Genomic DNA, 18,756 nt, shown 5'->3' with positions numbered 1-18,756 from the left:
GTGAAATGAAATATGAGCTGAGATTGTGACACTGCAGTGCCGCTGGGGTGATGGAGTGAGATCCCGTGGAAAGCAAGGAATGGAATGGAATGGAGTGGAATGGAATGGGATGGAATGGAAAGGAGTGGAGTGGGGTGGAGTGGCGTGGAATGGAATGGAGTGTAATGGAATGGAACGGGATGGAATGGATGGAACGGAATGGATAGAAGTGCAGTGGAGTGTAGTGGAATGGAATTAAAGGGAAAGAATGGAATGGAAAGGAATGGAATGGAATGGAATGCAATAGAATGGAATGGTTTAATGGAATGTGAGCTGAGATTGTGGCACTGCACTCCAGCATGGATGAGAGAATGAGATCCTGTCAAAAGAAAGGAATGGGATGCAATGTGGTGGAATGGAATTGAATGAAATGGAATGGAGTGAAGTGGAGTGGAGTGGAATGGAGTGGATTGCAATGGAGTTGAACGGAATGGGATGTAATAGAACGGAATGTAGTGGGGAGAAGTGGAGTGGAGTGGACTGGAGTGGAGTGGAGTGGAGTGACATGGAATGGGATGGATTGCAATGGAGTAGACTGGACCGGAGTGGAGTGGTATGGAATGGGATGGAATGGAATGGATTTAAGTGTAGTGGATTGGAGTGGAATGGAATGGAATGAAGTGGAATGAAGTGGAGTGGAGTGGAGTGGAGTGGAGTCGAATGGAATGGAATGGAATGGAATGGAATGGAATGGTGAAATGAAATATGAGCCGAGATTGTGCCACTGCAATCTAGCCTGGGTGACACGGTCAGATCCTCTCTAAAGAAAGGAATGGAATGAAATGAGTGGAATGGAGTGGAATGGAATGGAGTGGAGTTGTGTGGAGTTGAGTGCAGTGGAATGGACGGGAATGGAATAGGATGGAATGGAATGGAGTGGAGTGGAATGGAGTAGAGTGGAATGGAATGGAATGGAATGGAATGGTGAAATGAAATGTGAGCTCAGATTGTGCTAGTGCACACCAGCCTGGGAGACAGAGTGAGATCCTGTCATAAGAAAGGAATGGAATGGAATGGAGTGGAGTGGAGTGGAGTGGAGTGGAATGCAGTGGGATGTAGTGGAGAGGAGTGGGATTGAGTGGAGAGGAGTGGAGAGTAGTGGGGAGTAGTTGAATGGAATGGAAAGTAATGGAATGGTATGCTATGTTGAAATGATATGTGAGATTGTGTCACTGCACTCCAGCCTGGGTGACATGGTGAGATCCTGTCGAAAGAGAGGAATGGAATGGAATGGATTGGAATGGAATGGAATGGAAAAGAGTGGAGTGAATTTGAGTGCATTGGAGTAAAGTGGAGTGGAATGGAGTGGAATAGAAGGGGAAGAGGTGAATGGAGTGGAGTGGAGTAGATTGGAGTGGAGTGGAGTGGAATGGAATGGATCAGAGTGGAGTGGAGAGGGGTTTAGTGAAATGGAATGGAAAGGTATGGAATGGAATGGAATGGAATGGAATTGTCTAAAGAAATGGGAGCTGCGATTGTGCCACTGCACTACAGCCTGCATGACAGATGGAGAACTTGTCAAAAGAAAGGAATGGAATGACATGGAGTAGAGTGAAATAGAATGGAAGTGAATGGATTGGAGTGGAGTGGAGTGGAGGGGAGTGGATTGGAGTGCAGTGGAGTGTAGGGGAGTGGAATGGAGTGGAGTGGAGTGGAAAGGAGTTGAATGCAATGGAATTGAATGGTGAAATCGAATGAGAACTGAGATAGTGCCACTGCACTCCAGCCTGGGTGACAGAGTGAGATCCTGTTGAAAGAAAGGAATGGAATGGAATGGAATGGAATGGAATGGAGTGGAGTGGAGTGGAGTGGAGTGGAGTGGAGTGGAGTGGAGTGGAGGGGAGTGGAGTGGAGTAGAGTGGAGGGGAGTGGAGGGGAGGGGAGTGGAGTGGAATGGAGGGAAGTGGAGTGGACTGCAGTGGAATGGAGTGGAATGGAATAAAAGGCAATGGAATGGAATGGAGTGGAGTGCAGTGAAGTGGAGTGGAGGGGAGTGTAATGGAATGGAATGGAATGGGATGGAATGCAATGGAATGGAAAATGGTGGAACGGAATGGAATGGGAAGGAATTGAATGGAATGGAATGCAAAGAAATGGAACAGAATTCAATGCAATTCAATGGAACGGAATGGTGAAATAAAATGTGAGCTCCTATTGTGCCACTGCACTCTAGCCTGGGTGACAGAGAGAGATCCTCTGGAAAGAAAGGAATGGAATGGAATTGAGTGGAATGGAATGGAATCAATGGAAATGAGAGGACTCAAGTGGAGTGGAGTGCAGCGGAGCGGAGTGGAATGTTGTTCAGTGGAGTGAAGTGGAGTCGAAAGGAGTGAAATGGAATGGGATGGAATAAGATTGAGTGGAGTGGATTGGAGTGGAGTGGAGTGAAGTTCAGTGGAGCAGAATGGAATGGAATGCAATGGAATAGAAAGAAGTGGTGTGGGGTGGAGTGGAGTGGAAATTAAAGGAATGGAATGCAGGGGAATAGAATGGAAGGGAATGTATTGGAATGTAGTGGATTGGAGTGAAGTTGAATGGAATGGAACAGAATGGAATGGAAAAGAATGGTGAAATGAAGTGTGAGGGGAGATTGTGCCACTGCAGTGGAATGGAGTGGAGTGCAGTGGAGTGGAGTGGAATGGAATGGAATGGAATGGAAAGAGATGGAATGGGATAGACTGGAGTGGAGTGGAATGGAGTTGAATGGAATGGAATGGAATGGAACGTACTGGAGTGGAATGGACTGGAGTGGAGTGCAAAGGAATAGAATGGAATGGAGTGGAGTGGAGTGGAATGGAATGGAAAGGAATGGAATGGAATGGAATGGAATGGAATGGAATGGTGAAATGAAACCTGAGCTGAGATTGTGTCACTTCACTCCAGCCTTGGTGACAGATCGAGATCCTGTCGAAAGAAAGGAATGGAAAGGAATGGAATGGAACGGAATTGAATGCAATGGAATGGAATGGAGTGGAGTGGAGTGAAGTGGAGTGGAGTGGAGTGAATTGGAATGGAATGAGATTGAATGGGATGGACTAGAATGGAGTGTAGTGTAGTGGAATGGAGAGGAAGGGAATGCAATGGACTGGAGTGGAGTGGAGTGGAGTGGAATACGATGGAGTGGAATGGAATGGAATGGTGAAATGAAATGATAGTTGAGATTCAGCCACTGCAATCCTGCCTGACTTACCGAGTGAGATCCTGTTGAAAGAGAAGAATGGAATGGAATGGATTGGAAAGAAACAGAAAGGAATGGAGTGGAGGGGTGTGGAGTGGAGTAGAGGGGAGTGGAATGGAGTATAGTGGAAAGAAATGGGATGGAGTGGAATGGAATGGAGGGCTGTGGAGTGGAGTGGAGAGGAATGAATGGAATGGAATTGAATGGAATGGAATGGAATGGAATGGATTGGAGTGGTGTGGAGTGTACTAGAGGGGATTGGAGTGGTGTGGAGTGTAGTAGAGGGAAGTGGAGTGGAGTGGAGTGGAAAGAAATGGAATGAAGTTTAATGGAATGGAGGGGTGTGGAGTAGAGTGGAGAGGAATGAATGGAATGGAATGGAATGGAATGGAATGGAGTGGAGAAATGAAATGTGAGCTGAGATTCTGCCACTGCTCTCCTGCCCGGTGACAGAGTGACATTCTGTCAAAAGAAAGGAATGTAATCGAAAGGAGTAGAATAGAATGGAATGGAGAGGAGTGGAGTGGAGTGGAGTTGAATGAACTGGAATGGAAAGGAATGGAGTGGAATGGAATGGAGTGGAATGGAGTGGAGTGGAGTGTTATGCAGTGGAAAGGAATGGGATGGAATAGGGTGGAGTGGAGTGGATTGGAGAGGAATGGAATGCAGTGGAACGGAGTGGAATGGAATGGAGTGGAGTGGTATGGAATGCAATGGAATGGAATGGAGTGGAATGGAATGGAATTGAATGGAATGGTGAAAAGAAAGGTAAGCTGAGATTGTGCCAATGCACTCGAGCTTGGGTGACAGAGTGAGATCCTTTCAAAAGAAAGAAATTAAATAGAATCGAGTGGAATGGAATGGAATGGAGTGGAGTTAAGTGGGGTGGAGTGGAATAAAGTGGAGTGGAGTCGGATGGAATGGAATGGAATGGAATGGTGAAGCATAGTGTGAGCTGAGATTGTGACACTGCAGTGGAATAGAGTGGAGTGGAGTGGTGTGGAGTATAGAGTAGACTGGAGTGGAATGGAGTGGAATGTATTGCGATGGAATGGTATGGAGTGCAGTGGAGTGGAGTGGAGTATAGAGGAGTGAAATGGAATGGAATGGAATTTCATGGAATATACTGTATTGGAGTATTGTGGAATGGTTTGGAGTGGAATGGAATGGAATGGAATGGAGTAGAGTGGAGTGGAGTGGAGTGGAATGGAATGGAATGGAATGGAACGGAATGGAATTCTGAAATGAAAATTGAGCTGAGATTGAGCCACTGCACTCCAGCCTGGATGGCAGAGTGAGATCCCTTCGAAAGAAAGGAATAGAACGGAATGGAGTGAAATGGAATGGAATGGAATGGAGTGGAGTGGAGTGGAATGGAGTGGAATAAAGTGGAGTGGAGTGAAGTCGAATGAAATGGACTGGAATGGAATGGAGTGGAAAGGAATGGAATTGAATGGAATGGTGAAAAGGAATGTGAGCTGAGATTGTGCCAATGCACTCGAGCTTGGGTGACAGAATGAGATCCTTTCAAAAGGGAGGAATTGAATAGAATGGAGTTGAATGGAATGGAATGGAGTGGAGTTGAGTGGGGTGGAGTGGAATAAAGTGGAGTGGAGTGGAGTCGAATGGAATGGTGAAATGTAGTGTGAGCTGAGATTGTGGCACTGCAGTGGAATAGAGTGGAGTGGAGTGTTGTGGAGTTTAGTGGAGTGGAGTGGAGTGGAATGGAGTGCAATGTATTGGGATGGAATGGGCTGGAGTGCAGTGGAGTGGAGTGGAGTATAGAGGAGTGGAATGGAATGGAATTTAATGGAATATACTGCATTGGAGTAGAGTGGAATGGATTGGAATGGAATGGAATGGAATGGAATGGAATGAAATGGAATTCTGAAGTGAAAATTGAGCTGAGATTGAGACACTGCACTCCAGCCTGGGTTGCAGAGTGAGATCCCTTCGAAAGAAAGGAATGGAACAGAATGGAGTGAAATAGAATGGAATGGAATGAAGTGGAGTGGAGTGGAGTGGAATAAAGTGGAGTGCAGTGAAGTCAAGAGGAATGGAATGGAATGGAATGGTGAAATGGAGTGTCAGCTGAGATTGTGGAACTGTAATGGAAAAGAGTGGAGTGGAGTGGAGTATAGTGGAGTGGAGTGCAGTGGAATGGAGTGGAATAGAAAGGGATGGAATAGGATAGAGTGGAGTGGAGATGAGTGAAATGAAGTGTAATGGAATGGAATGGAATGGAATTAAATGGAATATATTGGAGTGGAGTGGAGTGGAATGGAGTGATGTGGACTGGAAACAAATGGAATGGAGTGGAGTGGAAGGGTATGGAATGGAATGCAATAGAATGGAATGGAATTGTGAAATGAAATTTAAGCTGAGATTGTGCCACTGCCCTCCAGGCTGGGTGACAGAGTGAGATCCTGTCGAAAGAAATGAATGTAATGGAATGGAGCGGAATGCAATGGAGTGCAGTGGAGTGGAGTGGAGTAGAAAGGAGTGGAATATAATGGAATAGAATAGAATGGAATGGAGTGGAGTGGAGGTTACATGAGTGGAGTGTGGTGGAGTGGAATCGAATGGGATGGAAGGGAATTGAGTGGATAGGAGTGGAGTGGAGTTGAATGGAGTAGAATGGAATGGGATGGAATGCAATGTAATGGAATGGGATGGAATACAGTGTAATGGAATGGAATGGAATGGAATGGGTTGGAGTAGAGTGGAATGGATTGGGTTGCAGTAGAGTGGAATGGATTGGGTTGGAGTGGAGTGGAATGGAATGGAGTGGAATGGAATGGAATGGATTGGAGTCGAGTGGAATGGAATGGAGGTGAATGGAATGGAATGGAATGGAATGGAATGGTGAAATGAAATAGGAGATTGTGTCACTGCACTCCAGCCCGGGAGACAGGGTGAGATCCTGTCGAAAGAAAGCAATGGAATGGCATGGAGTTGAATGGAATGGAATGGAAATGGATGGAGTGCAGTGGAGTGGATTGGAATGGTGCGGAAATTAATGGGATGCAATGGATGGAAATGAAGTTCAGACGAGTGGAGTGAAATGGAATGGAATCGTATGGAATGGAATGTAAAGGAATGGAATTCTGAAATGGAATGTGAGCTGAGATTGTGCCACTGTACACTAGCCTGGGTGAAAGGCTAAGATCCAGTCGAAAGAAAGGAATGAAATGGTATAGAGTGGAATGAAATGGAATGGAAAGGAATGGAATGGAGTTGACTGGAGAGGAGTGGAGTGCAGCGGAGTGGAATGGAGTGGAATTTAGTTCAGTGGAATGGAGTGGAGTGGAGTGGAATGGAATGGAATGCAATGGAATGGAATGGAATGGTGAAATGAAACGTGAGCTGAGATTGTGCCACTGCACACCACCCTGGGTGACTGAGTGAGATCCCGTTGAAAGAAAGGAATGGAATGGAATGGAATGGAGTAGAGTGGAGTGAAGTGTAATGGAATGGAATGGACAGGTTAAATGAAAAGCAAGCTGAGATTGTGCCACTACACTCCAGCCTGGGTGACAGAGTGAGATCCTGTCGAAAGAAAGCAATGGAATGGAATGGAGAGGAAAGGAATAGAGAGGAATGGAATGGAATGGAATGGAATGGAATGGAATGGAGTGGAATGGAGTGGAGTGGAGTGGAGTGGAGTGGAGTGGAGTGGAGTGGAGTGGAGTGTGGAGTGCTGTACTGTGGAGTGGAGTGGAGAGGATTGAATTGAGTTTAGTGGATTTGATTGGAGTAGAATGGAGGGCAATGGAATAGGCTGGAATGGAATGGAGTGGAGTGTAGTGGAGTGGAGTGGAATGGAATGGAATGGAAGGGAACGGAATGGAATGAAATGGTGAAATGAAATGTGAGCTGATATTTTCCCACTGCACTCCAGCCTGTGTGACAGAGTGCGATTCTGTCAAAAGAAAGGAGTAGAATGGAATGGAATGAAATGTAATGGAATAGAATGGAGTAGAGTGGAGTGAAGTGGAGTGGAAAGGAGTGGAATGGAAAGGATTGGAATGGAATAGAGTGGAGTGGAGTGGACAGGAATGGAATGGGATGTAGTGTATAGGAGTGGAGTGCAGTGGAGTCGAGTGGAGTAGACTGGATTGGAATGGAATGAAACAGACTGCAGTGGAGTTGGTGGAGTGAAGTCGAGTGGAATGGGATGGGAAGGAAAGAAATGGAGTGGAGGGAGTGGATTGGAGTGGAAAGGAGAGGAATGGAATGGGATGGAATGGAATGGAGCAGTGTGGAGTGAATGGAGTGGAGTGGAGTGGAATGAAGTGGAATGGAATGGGTTGGAATGGGATAGAGTGGAGGGGAGTGGAGTGCAGAGGAGTGGAATGGAGGGGAATGGAATTAGATGCAATGGAATGGAATGGAATGGAGGGGAATAGGATCCACTGCAGTGGAGTAGAGTGGAGTGGAGTGGAGTATAATGGACTGGAGTGAAATGGAAAGGAATGGAGTTGATTGGAGTGGAGTGGAGTGGAGTGGAGTGAATTGGAATGGAGTGAGATGGAATGGAATGGAATAGAGTGGATTGGAGTGGAGAGGAGTGCAGTGTAATGGAGTTGAATGAAATGTGATGCAATGGAATGGAGTGGAGTGGAGCGGAATGGAGTGGAATGGAATGGAGTGGAGAGGAATCGAGGTGGGTGGAGTGGAATGGAATGGAATGCAATGGAATGGCATGGAGTGGAATGGAATGGAATAGAATAATTGTGAAATGAAATGAGAGCTGAGATTGTGCCAATGCACTGCAGCCTGGGTGACAGAGTGAGATGCTGTCGAATGAAAGGAATGGAATGGAATGGAATAGAATGGAATGGAGGGGAATGAAATGTAGTGGAGTTAACTGGAGTGGAGTGGAGTGTACTGGAGTGGAGGGGAGTGGAAAGGAATCGTATGGCAAAGAATGGAATGGAGTGGAGTGGAGAGGAGAGGAGTGGAGTGGAGTGGATTGGAATGGAATGGAATGGGCTGGACTGCTATGGAGTGGAGTGGAGTGGAGTGGAATTTAATGGATAGAATGGAATGGAATGGTGAAATGAAATGAGAGCAGAGATTATGCCAATGCACTCCAGACACAGTGGCAGAGAGAGAACCTCTCAAAAGAAAGGAAAACAATGGAATGATGTGTAATGGAATAAATGGAGTGGAGTGGAGTGGACTGTAGTGGAGTGCAGTGGAATGGAGTAGAATGGAATATGATGGAATGGAATGCAGTGGAGTGGAGTGGAGTGCAGTGGAATGGAGTGGAATGGAATGCAGTGGAATGGAGTGGAATGGAATGGGGTGGAATGGAATGCAGAGGAGTGGAGTGCAGTGGAATGGATTGGAGTGGAATGGGACTGAAAGGAGGGGAATGGAGAGGAATGTAGTGCAGTGGAATGGAGTGGAGTAGAATGGGATGGAATGGAACGGAGTGGAGTGGAGTGATATGGAGTGGAATGGAATGGAGTGGAGTGGAATGAAATGGAGAGGAGTGTAGTGGGGTGGAGTGGAATGGAATGGCATGGAAAGGAATGGAATGGAATGGAATGGAATGGTGAAATGAAATTTGAGCTGAGATTGTGACACTGCACTCCAGCCTGGGTGACAAACTGAGATCCTGTCGAAAGAAAGGAATGGAGTAGAATGGAATGGAATGGAAAGGAATTGAGTGGAGTTGAGTGGAGTGGAGTTTAGTGGACTGGAATGGAGTGGAATGCAATGGGATGGAATGGAATCGAAAGGAGTTGAGTGGAGTGGAGTGCAGTGGAGAGGATTGGAATGGAGTGGAAGGGAGAGTTATAGATGGAATGGAATGGAGTGGATTTGATTGGAGTGGAGTGGAATGGATTGGAATGGAATCGAATGGAATGCAATGGAGTGCAGTGGAGTGGAGTGGAATGCAATGAAATAGAATGGAATGGAATAAAATGCAATGGAATAGTGAAATGAAAGGTGAGCTAAGATTGTGCCACTGCACTCCAGCAGGGTGACAGAGTGAGATCCTTCCGTAGGAAAGGAATGGAATGGAAGGGAGTGGAATGGAATGAATGGTGTGGAGTGGAGTGGAGCGGAGTGCAATGAAGTGGAATGGAATCGGATGGAATGGAATGGAGTGGACTGGAGTGGAGTTGTGTGGAATGGAGTGGAATGAAAAGGGATGGAACTGAATGGAGTGGAATGGAAAGGAATGGAATGTAATAGAGAGGAATGGAGTGGAGTGAAGTTGAGTGGAATGGAATGGACTGGAATGGAATGGAATGGAAAGTAATAGAGAAGAATGGGGCAGAGTGAAGTTGAGTGGAATGGAATGGAATGGAATGGAGTGGAGTCGAGTGGATTGGAAAGGATTTGAGAGGAAAGGAGTGGAATAGAATGGGATAGAATGTGATGAAGTGGAGTGGATTGGAGGGGAGAGGAGTGGAATGCAGTGGAATGGAATTGAATGAATGGGAGTGGACTGGACTGGAGTGGAGTGGAATGGCATGGAATAGAATGGAATAATGAAATGAAATGTTAGCTGAGATTGTGTCACTGCACTCCAGCCCAGGAGACAGAGTGAGACCCTGAAGAAAGAAAGGAATGGAATAGAATCGAGTGGAATGAAGGAAATGGAATGGTGTGGAAGGCAGTGGAGTGGAGTGAAGTGGAGTGGAGTGGAATGGATTGCAATGGAATAGGATGAAATGTGGTGGAATGGAGTAGTGTGGAGTGGAGTGGAGTGGAGTGGATTGAAGTTGAGTGATATTTAGTGGAATGGAATGGGATGGAATGGAATGGAGTGGAGTGGAATGCTGTTGAGTGGATTGGAGAGGAATGGAGTGGAGAGGACTGGACTGCAAAGGAAAGGAATGGAATGGAATGGAAAAGGGAAATGAAATGTGAGCTGAGATTGTTCCCCTTCACTCCAGCCAGGTTGAAAGAGTGAGATCCTTTCAAAAGAAACGAATGGAATGGAGTGTAGTGGAGTGTAGTGGAGTGGTGTGCGGTGGAGTGGAGTGGAGTAGAATGGAGTGAAATGGAATGGGATGGGATGCAATGGAATGGAATGTAGTGGAGTGGAGCGGAGTGGAATGAATGGGATGTAGTGGAGTGGATTGGAGTTGAGTGGAGTGGAGTGGAATGGAATCGGATGGAGTGGAATAGACTGGAGTGTAGTGGAGAAGAGTGTAGTGGAATGGAATGGAATGGAATGCAATGAAATGGTGAAATGAAATGTAAGCTGAGATTATTACACTTCACTCCAGCCTGTGTGACAGAGTGAGATCCTGTCAAAAGAAAGGAAAGGAATTGAATGGATTGAAATGAAAAGGAATGGAATGGAATGGAGTGGAGTGGAGTGGAGTGGAGTGGAGTAGAGTGGAGTGGAGTGGAGTGGAGTGGAGTGGAGTGGAGTGAGTGGAGTGGAGTGGAGTGGAACGGAACGGAACGGAACGGAATGGAGTGGAACAGAATGAAGTGGAATGGTGAACTGAAATGTGAGCTGAGATTGTGCCAATACACTCCAAGCTGGTTAACAGGGTGAGTTCCTGTCAAAAGAAAGGAGTGGAATTCAACGCAGTGGAATGGAATGGAATGGGATGGAGTGGAGTGGAGTCACGTGGAGTGGAGAGGAGTGGAGTGGAATGGAGAGGAATTGAATGGGATGGAGTGGAATGGTGTGGAGTGGAGTAGAGTGGAGTGGAGTGGAGTGGAATGGGGTGCAATGGAGTTGATTGGAGAGGAGTGCAGTGGAGTGGAATGGAATGGAATTTAAAGAAATGGAATGGAACGGTGAAAAGAAATGTGAACTGAGATTGTGCGACTACACTCCAGGATGGGTGACAGATTGAGATCCTGTAGGAAGAAAGGAATGGAATGGAATGGAGAGGAATGGTACAGAATGGAATGGAATGGAGTGGAGTGGAGTGGAGTGCAGTGGAATGGAATGGAATGGAATGCAATGGAATTAAATGGTGAAATGAAATGTGAGCTGAGATTGTGCAACTGCACTCCAGCTGGTGTGATAAAGTTGCATCCTGTAGACAGAAAGAAATGGAATGGAAAGGAGTGTAATGGAATGGATTGGAGTGGAGTGCACAGGAGTGGAGAAGAGTCGAGAGGAATGGAGTGGAATAGGATGGGATGGAATGAATTGAAATGGAGTGGAGTGGAGTTGAATGGAGTTGAATGGAATGGGATGGAATGGGATGCAGTGTAGAGGAGTGGAGTAGGGTGAGGTGGAATGGAGTGGAATGGAATGGTATGGAGTGGAGTGGAATGGAATGGAATGGGATGGTATGGATTGTAATGGAGTGGAATGGAATAGAATGGAATGGAATGGAATACAATGGAATGGTGAAATGAAATGTGAACTGAGATTGTTCCACTGTACTTCAGCCTGGGTGACAGAGTGAGATCCTGTCGATAGAAAGAAATGAAATGGAAAGGAGTGGAATGGGGTGCAATGGAATTGAACTAAGTGGAGTGGAGTTGAGTGCTGGAGTGGAATGGAATGGGATGGAATGGAATGGAACGGAGTGGAGTGGAGTGGAATGGAGTCTAGTGGAGTGGAGTGGAATGGAATGGAATAGAATTGAGTGGAGTATAGTGGAGAGGAGTGCAGTGGAGGGGAGTGGAATGGAATGAAATAGAATGCAGTGGAATGCAATGGATTGGAATGAAATGGAAAGCAATGGAATTGAACGCTGAAATGAAATGTTAGCTGAGGTTGTGCCACTGCACTCCAGCCCCTGTCACAGAATGTGATCCTGTCGAAAGAAAGGAACGGAATGGAATGCAGTGGAATGGAATGGAGTGGAGTGGAGTGGAGTGGGATAGACGGGAATGGAGCAGAATGGAATGGGATCGCATCGGATAGAATTCTGTGGAGTGGAGTGGAACGGAATGGAGTGGAATGGAAAGGTATGGGATGGAATGGAATGGAAAGGAGTGGAGTGGAGTGGAACTTAGAGGAGTGGAGTGGAATGGAGAGGAAAGGAATGGAAAGGAGGGGAATGGAATGGAGTGGAGAGGAGTGGAGAGGAGTGGATTGGAATGGATTGGAATGAAATGAAATGCAATGAAATGGAATGGAGTGGAGTGGAGTGGAATGGAATGGAATGGAATGGTAAAATGAAATGTGAGCTGAATTTGTTTCACTGCACTCCAACCTGAATGACAGAGTCAGATCGTGTCAAAAGAAAGGAATGGAATGGAATGGAGTGGTATGGAATGGTGTGGAATGGAATGGTGTGGAGGGGAGTGGAGTGGACTGGAGTGTAGTGAAATGGAATGGAGAGGAATGGAATGGAATGGAATGGAAGGCGGTGTAGTGGTGAGGAGTGGTGTGGAGTGGAAAGGAGTGGAATGGAATGCGATGGATTGGAACGAAATGGAGTGGAGTGGAATGGAGTGGAATGTAAAGGGATGGAGTGGACTGGAGTGGAATGCAGGGGAATGGAGTGGGATGGAATGGAGTGGAGTGGACTGGAGAGGAGTAGAGTGAATTGGAGTTGACTGGAGTGGAATGGAATGGGATGGAAAGGAATGGAATGGAGTGGAGTGGAGTGAACTTGAGTGGAGTGGAGCCATGTGGAGTGGAATGGGAAGTAATGGAATGGAATGGAGTGGAGAGGAGTGGAGTTGAGTGGAGTTTAGTGGAGTGGGGTTGAGTGGAGTGGAATGGAGTGGAATGGAGTGGAATGGAGTGGAATGGAGTGGATTGAAGTGGAATCAAATGGAATGGGGAAATGAAATGTGACCTGAGTTAGTGCCACTGCACGCCAGCCAGTGTGACAGAGTGAGATCTTGCTGACAAAAAGGAATGTAATGGAATGGAATGGAATAGAATAGAATGGAATGGAATGGAATGGAGTGGAGTGGAAGAAAGTGGAATGGACTGGAATGAAGTGGGGTGAAGTGGGATGGAGTGGAGAGAAGTGGAGTAGAGTGGAGTGGTAAGGAGTGGAATGGAATGCAATGCCACAGAGAGGAGGGGAGAGGAGTGGAGTGGAGTGGAATGAAATGGAATGGAATGCAATGGAATGGTGAAACGAAATGTGAGCTGAGATTCTGTCACTGCACTACAGCTTGGGTGACAGTGTGAGATTCTGTCAAAAAAAAACCGAATGGAAGGTAAAGGAGGGGAATGGAATGGAAGGGAAAGGAATGGAATGGAGTGGAGTGGAGTGGAGTGGATTCTAGTGAGTGGCATGGAATGGAATGGAATGGAATGGAATTGAGTGGACAAGAGTGGAGTGGTGTGTACTGAATTTGAGTGGAATGGAGTGGAATGGAATGGAGTGGACCGGAGTGGATTGGAGTGGAGTGGAGTGGAGTGCAATGGATCGGAATGGAACCGATTGGAATGGAATGGTGAAATGGAATGTGAGCTGAGATTGTGCCACTGCACTCCAGCCTGGGTGACAGAGCGAGATCCTGTCGAAGGAGAGAATGGAATGGAATGGGGTGGAATGGAATGGAATGCAGTGCAGAATAGTGGACAGGAGTGGAGTGGAGTGGAATGGAATGGTATGGTGTAGAATGGAATGGAGTGGAGTGGAGTGGAGTAGAGTGGAGTGGAATGGAATGGGATGGAATGGAATGCAATGGACTGGAGTAGAATGGAGTGGGGTGGAATGGAATGGAATGGAATGAAGTGAAATGGAATGGAGTGGAGTGGAGTTGAGTGGAGAGGAATGGAATGTAAAGGAATAGAATGGAAGGGAATGTAATGGAATGGAATAGTGAAATGAAATGTGAACTGAAATTGTGACACTGCACTCCAGCCTAGGACACAGAGAGAGATCCTATCAAAATAAAGGAATGGAATGGAATGGAGTACAATGGAATGGAATTGAATATAGTGGAGTGGAGTGGAGTGGAGTGGAGTGTAATGGAGTGGAATGGAATGGAATGGAATGGAGTGGAGTGGAGTGGAGTGGAATTGAGTGAAATGAAACGAAATGGAATGGAGGTGAATGGAGTGTACTGGAGTGGAGTGCAGTTAAGTGGAATCGAATGGAATGAGATGGAATGGAATGGAATGGAATGGAATGCAGTGGAATGGAATGGTGAAATGAAATTTGAGCTGAGATTGCGACAATGCACTACAGCGTGGGTGCCAGAGTGAGATCTTGTCAAAAGAAAGGAATGGAATGGAATGGAGTGTAACGGAATGGAAAGGAATGGAGTGGAATGGAGTGGAGTGGAGTGGTTTGGACTGGAGTGGAAGGATGTGGAGTGGAGTGGAGGGGAATGCATTGGAATGGAATAGGACGTAGTGGAATGGAATGAAGTGGAGTTGAGTGGAGTGGAGGGGAAAGGAGTGGAATGGAATGTGATAGAGTCGAATGGATTGGATTCGAGTGTAGTGGTTTGGAGTGGAATGGAATGGGATGGAATGGAATGGAGTGGAGTGGGGTGGAGTGGAGTGGAGTGGAGTGGAATGGAGTGGAATGGAACGGAATTCAACAGGGTGGAATGGAATATATTGGAGTGAAATGAAGTGGATTGGAGTCGAGTGTAATAGAATTGAATGGAATCGAATGGAATGGAATGGAATGGAATGGAATGCAACGGAAGGGAATAAAATGGAATTCAGAGGAATGGATTGGTGAAATGATATGTGAGCTGAGATTATGCCACTGCACTCCAGCCTGGATCACAGTGTGATATCCTTTCGAAAGAAAGAAAAGAATGGAATAGAGTGGAATGGAATGGAATGGAATGGATAGGAGCACAATGGATTAGGGTTGAATGGAGTGGAGTGGAACAGAATGGGATGAAATGAAATGGAGTGGAGTGTGTTGAAATGGATTGGATTGGAAAGGGATGGAATGGAATGGAAAGAATTGGAGTGGAGTGGAGTGGAGTTTAGAGGAGTGGAGTGGAATGGAGTGGAATGGAATGGAATGGAATGGAGGGGATTGGAGTGGAGTGGAATGGAGTCGAATGGAATGGGATGGAGTGGAATGGAGTGGAGTGGAGTGGATTGGAATGGATTGGAATGAAATGGAATGGAATGGAAGGGAACGGAGAGGAGTGGAATGGAGTGGAGTGAGGTGGAGGTGAATAGAATGGGATGGAATGGAATGGAATTGAGAAATGAAATGTGAGCTGGGATTGTTACACTGCACTCTATGCTAGGTGACAGAGTGCAATCCTGTCGAAAGAAAGAAATGGAATGGAATGGAGTGGCATTGAATGGAATGGAATGGAATGGAGTGGACTGGAGGTGAGTGGATTGGAGTGGAGTGGAGTGGAGAGGAGTGCAGTGAAGTGGAATGGAGTTGAATGGAATGGAATGGAATGCAATGGAGTGGAGTGGAGTGGAATGGAGTCGAGTGTAGTGGAATGGAATGGAGTGGAGTGGAATGGAATGGGATGGAATGGAGAGGAGTGGAGTGGAGTGGAACGAATTGAATGTAGTGAATTGGAGTGGAGTTGAGTGGAGTGGAGTGGAATGGAATGGAATATAATGGAACGGAATAGAAGGTGAAATGAAATGTGAGCTGAGATTGTGCCACTGCACTCTGGCCTGTGTGACACAGTGAGTCACTATCCAGTCGAAAGAAAGGTATTGAATGGAATGGAATCAAATGGAAAGGAATGAAATGGAGTGGAGTTGAGTGGAGTGGAGTGGAATGGAATGGAATGGAATGGGATGGAATGGAATGCAATAGAGTGGAGTAGAATGGAGTGGGGTGGAATGGAATGGAAGGGAATGGTGAAATGGAAGTGAGCTGAGATTGTGCAGCAGCACTCCAGCCTGGGTGTCAGAGTGAGATCCTCTCAAAAGAAAGGAATGCAATGGAATGGAGTGGAATGGAATGGAGTTGGTGGGCTGGAGTGGAGTGAGTGAAGTGGAGTGGAGTGGAGGGGAATGGAGTGGAATGGAATGGGATGGAATGGAATGCAATGGAGTGGAGTAGAATGGAGTGGGGTGGAATGGAATGGAATGGAATGAAATGAAATGGAATGGAGTGGAGTGGAGTTGAGTTGAGAGGAATGGAATGGAAAGGAATGGAATGGAAGGGAATGGAATGGAATGGAGTAGTGAAATGAAATGTGAACTGAAATTGTGACACTGCACTCCAGCCTAGGAGACAGAGAGAGAGCCTATCAAAATAAAGGAATGGAATGGAACGGAGTACAATGGAATGGAATTGAATGTAGTGGAGTGGAGTTGACTGGAGTGGAGTGGAGTGTAATGGAGTGGAATGAAATGGGATGGAATGGAGTGGAGTGGAGTGGAGTTGAGTGAAATGAAACGGAATGGAATGGAGGGGAATGGAGTGTACTGTAGTGGAGTGCAGTTAAGTGGAATCGAATGGAATGGGATGGAATGGAATGGAATGGAATGCAGTGGAATGGAATGGTGAAATGAAATTTGAGCTGAGATTGCGACAATGCACTACAGCCTGGGTGCCAGAGTGAGATCTTGTCGAAAGAAAGGAATGGAATGGAATGGAGTGTAACGGAATGGAAAGGAATGGAGTGGAATGGAGTGGAGTGGAGTGGTTTGGACTGGAGTGGAAGGATGTGGAGTGGAGTGGAGGGGAATGCATTGGAATGGAATAGGACGTAGTGGAATGGAATGAAGTGGAGTTGAGTGAAATGGAGGGGAAAGGAGTGGAATGGAATGGGATAGAGTGGAATGGATTGGATTCGAGTGGAATGGAGTGGAGTGGAGTGGAGATGAATGGAGTGGAATAGAATGGTATGGAATGGAATGGAGTGGAGTGGAGTGGAGTGGAATGGAGTGGAATGGAATGGGATGGAATGGAGAGGAGTGGAGTGGAGTGAAGTGGAATGAAACGGAGTGGAGTGGAGTGGAATAGAATGGAATGGAATGAAATGCAATGGAATCGTGAAAAGAAATGTGATCTGAGATTGTTTCCCTTTACTACAGCTTGGGTGACAATATGAGATCCTGTTGAAAGACAGGAAAGTAATGGAATGGAGAGGAATGGAATGGAAAGGAATGGAATGGAATGGAATGGAATGGAATGGTGTGGAGTGGAATGGAGTCAACTGCAGTGGAATGGAGTGGAATGGAATGGGATGGCATGGAGCAGACTGGAGTGGAATGGACTAGAATTTAGTGGAGTGGAGTTGAGTGGAGTGGAGTGCAATGGAATGGAATGGAATAGAATGGAATGGAATGGTGAAATGAAATGTGAGCTGAGATGTGCCACTGCACTCCCACCAGGGTGACAGAGTGAGATCCTGTCGAAAGAAATGTATGGAAAGGGATGCAGTCGAATGGAAAGGATTGAAATCTAATGGAGTAGAGTGTAATGGAATGGGATGGAGTCAAAAGGAATGGAGTGGAGTGTAGTGGATTTGAGTGGAGTGGAGTGGAGTGGAATGGAGTCGAATGCAATGCAATGGAATGGGATGGAATGCAATAGAGTGAAGTGGTGTGGATTGGAGTGGACTGGAGTGGAATGGGGTAGAATGGAATGGGGTGGAACGGAGTGGGTTGAAATGGAACGGGGTGGAGTGGAGTGGAGTGGAATGGAATGGAAGAATTGATCGGAATGGAATGGAATGAATGGTGAAATGAATTGTGACCTGAGAATGTGCCACTACACTCCAGCTTGGGTAACAGAGTGAAATTCTTTCAAAAGAAAGGAATAGAATTGAATGGAGTGGAATGGAATGGAATGGGGTGGAGTGGAGTGGAGTGGAGTGCAGTGGAGTGTTGTGGAGTGGAGTGGAATGGAGTGGAATGTAATGGAATGGAATGCAATGGAGTGGAATGGTTTAAAGAAAAGTGAGCTGAGATTGTTCCACTGCACGGCAGCCTGGGTGTAAGAGTGACATCCTGTTGAAATAAGGAATGGAAGGGAATGGAGTGGAATGGAATGGAATGGAATGGAATGGAATGGAGTGGAATGGAATGGAGTGGAATGGAATGGAATGGAATGGAGTGGAATGGAATGGAATGGAGTGGAGTGGAGTGGAGTGGAGTGGAATGGAATGGAATGGAATTGAGTGGAATGGAGTGGAATGGAATGTAGTGGATTGGATTGGAGTGGAGTGGACTGGAATGGAGTGGATTGGAGTGGAGCGGAATGGAGTGGAATGGAATAGGATGGAATAGAATGGAGTGGAGAGAAGTTGAAAGGAATGAAATGAAATGGAGTGGAATGGAATGGAATGGAATGGAGTTGAATTGAAAGGAATGGAGTGGAGTGGAGTGGATTGTAGTGGAATGGAGTGGAATGGGAAGGGAAGGTATGCAATGGAATGGAGTGGAGTGGAATGGAGTGGAATCGAATGGGATAGAATGGGATGGAGACGAATGGAGTGGATTAGAGTGGAGTGGAATGGAATGGAATGGAATGGAATGGAATGGAGTGGAATGGAGTGTAGCAGAGTGGACTGGAGTGGAGTGGAATGGAATGGATCGGAATGGAATGGAATGGAATGGAATGTAGCATGGTGGACTGGAGTAGAGTGGAGTGGAATGGAATGGAATGCCATGGAATGGTGAAAAGAAATGTGAGCTGAGACTGTGCCACTGCACTGCAGCCTGTGTAACA

This window comes from Pongo pygmaeus, chromosome 15 (assembly GCF_028885625.2).
Source record: "Pongo pygmaeus isolate AG05252 chromosome 15, NHGRI_mPonPyg2-v2.0_pri, whole genome shotgun sequence".
In the NCBI taxonomy this organism is placed as follows: domain Eukaryota; kingdom Metazoa; phylum Chordata; class Mammalia; order Primates; family Hominidae; genus Pongo; species Pongo pygmaeus.
This window is presented reverse-complemented; position numbering follows the sequence as displayed.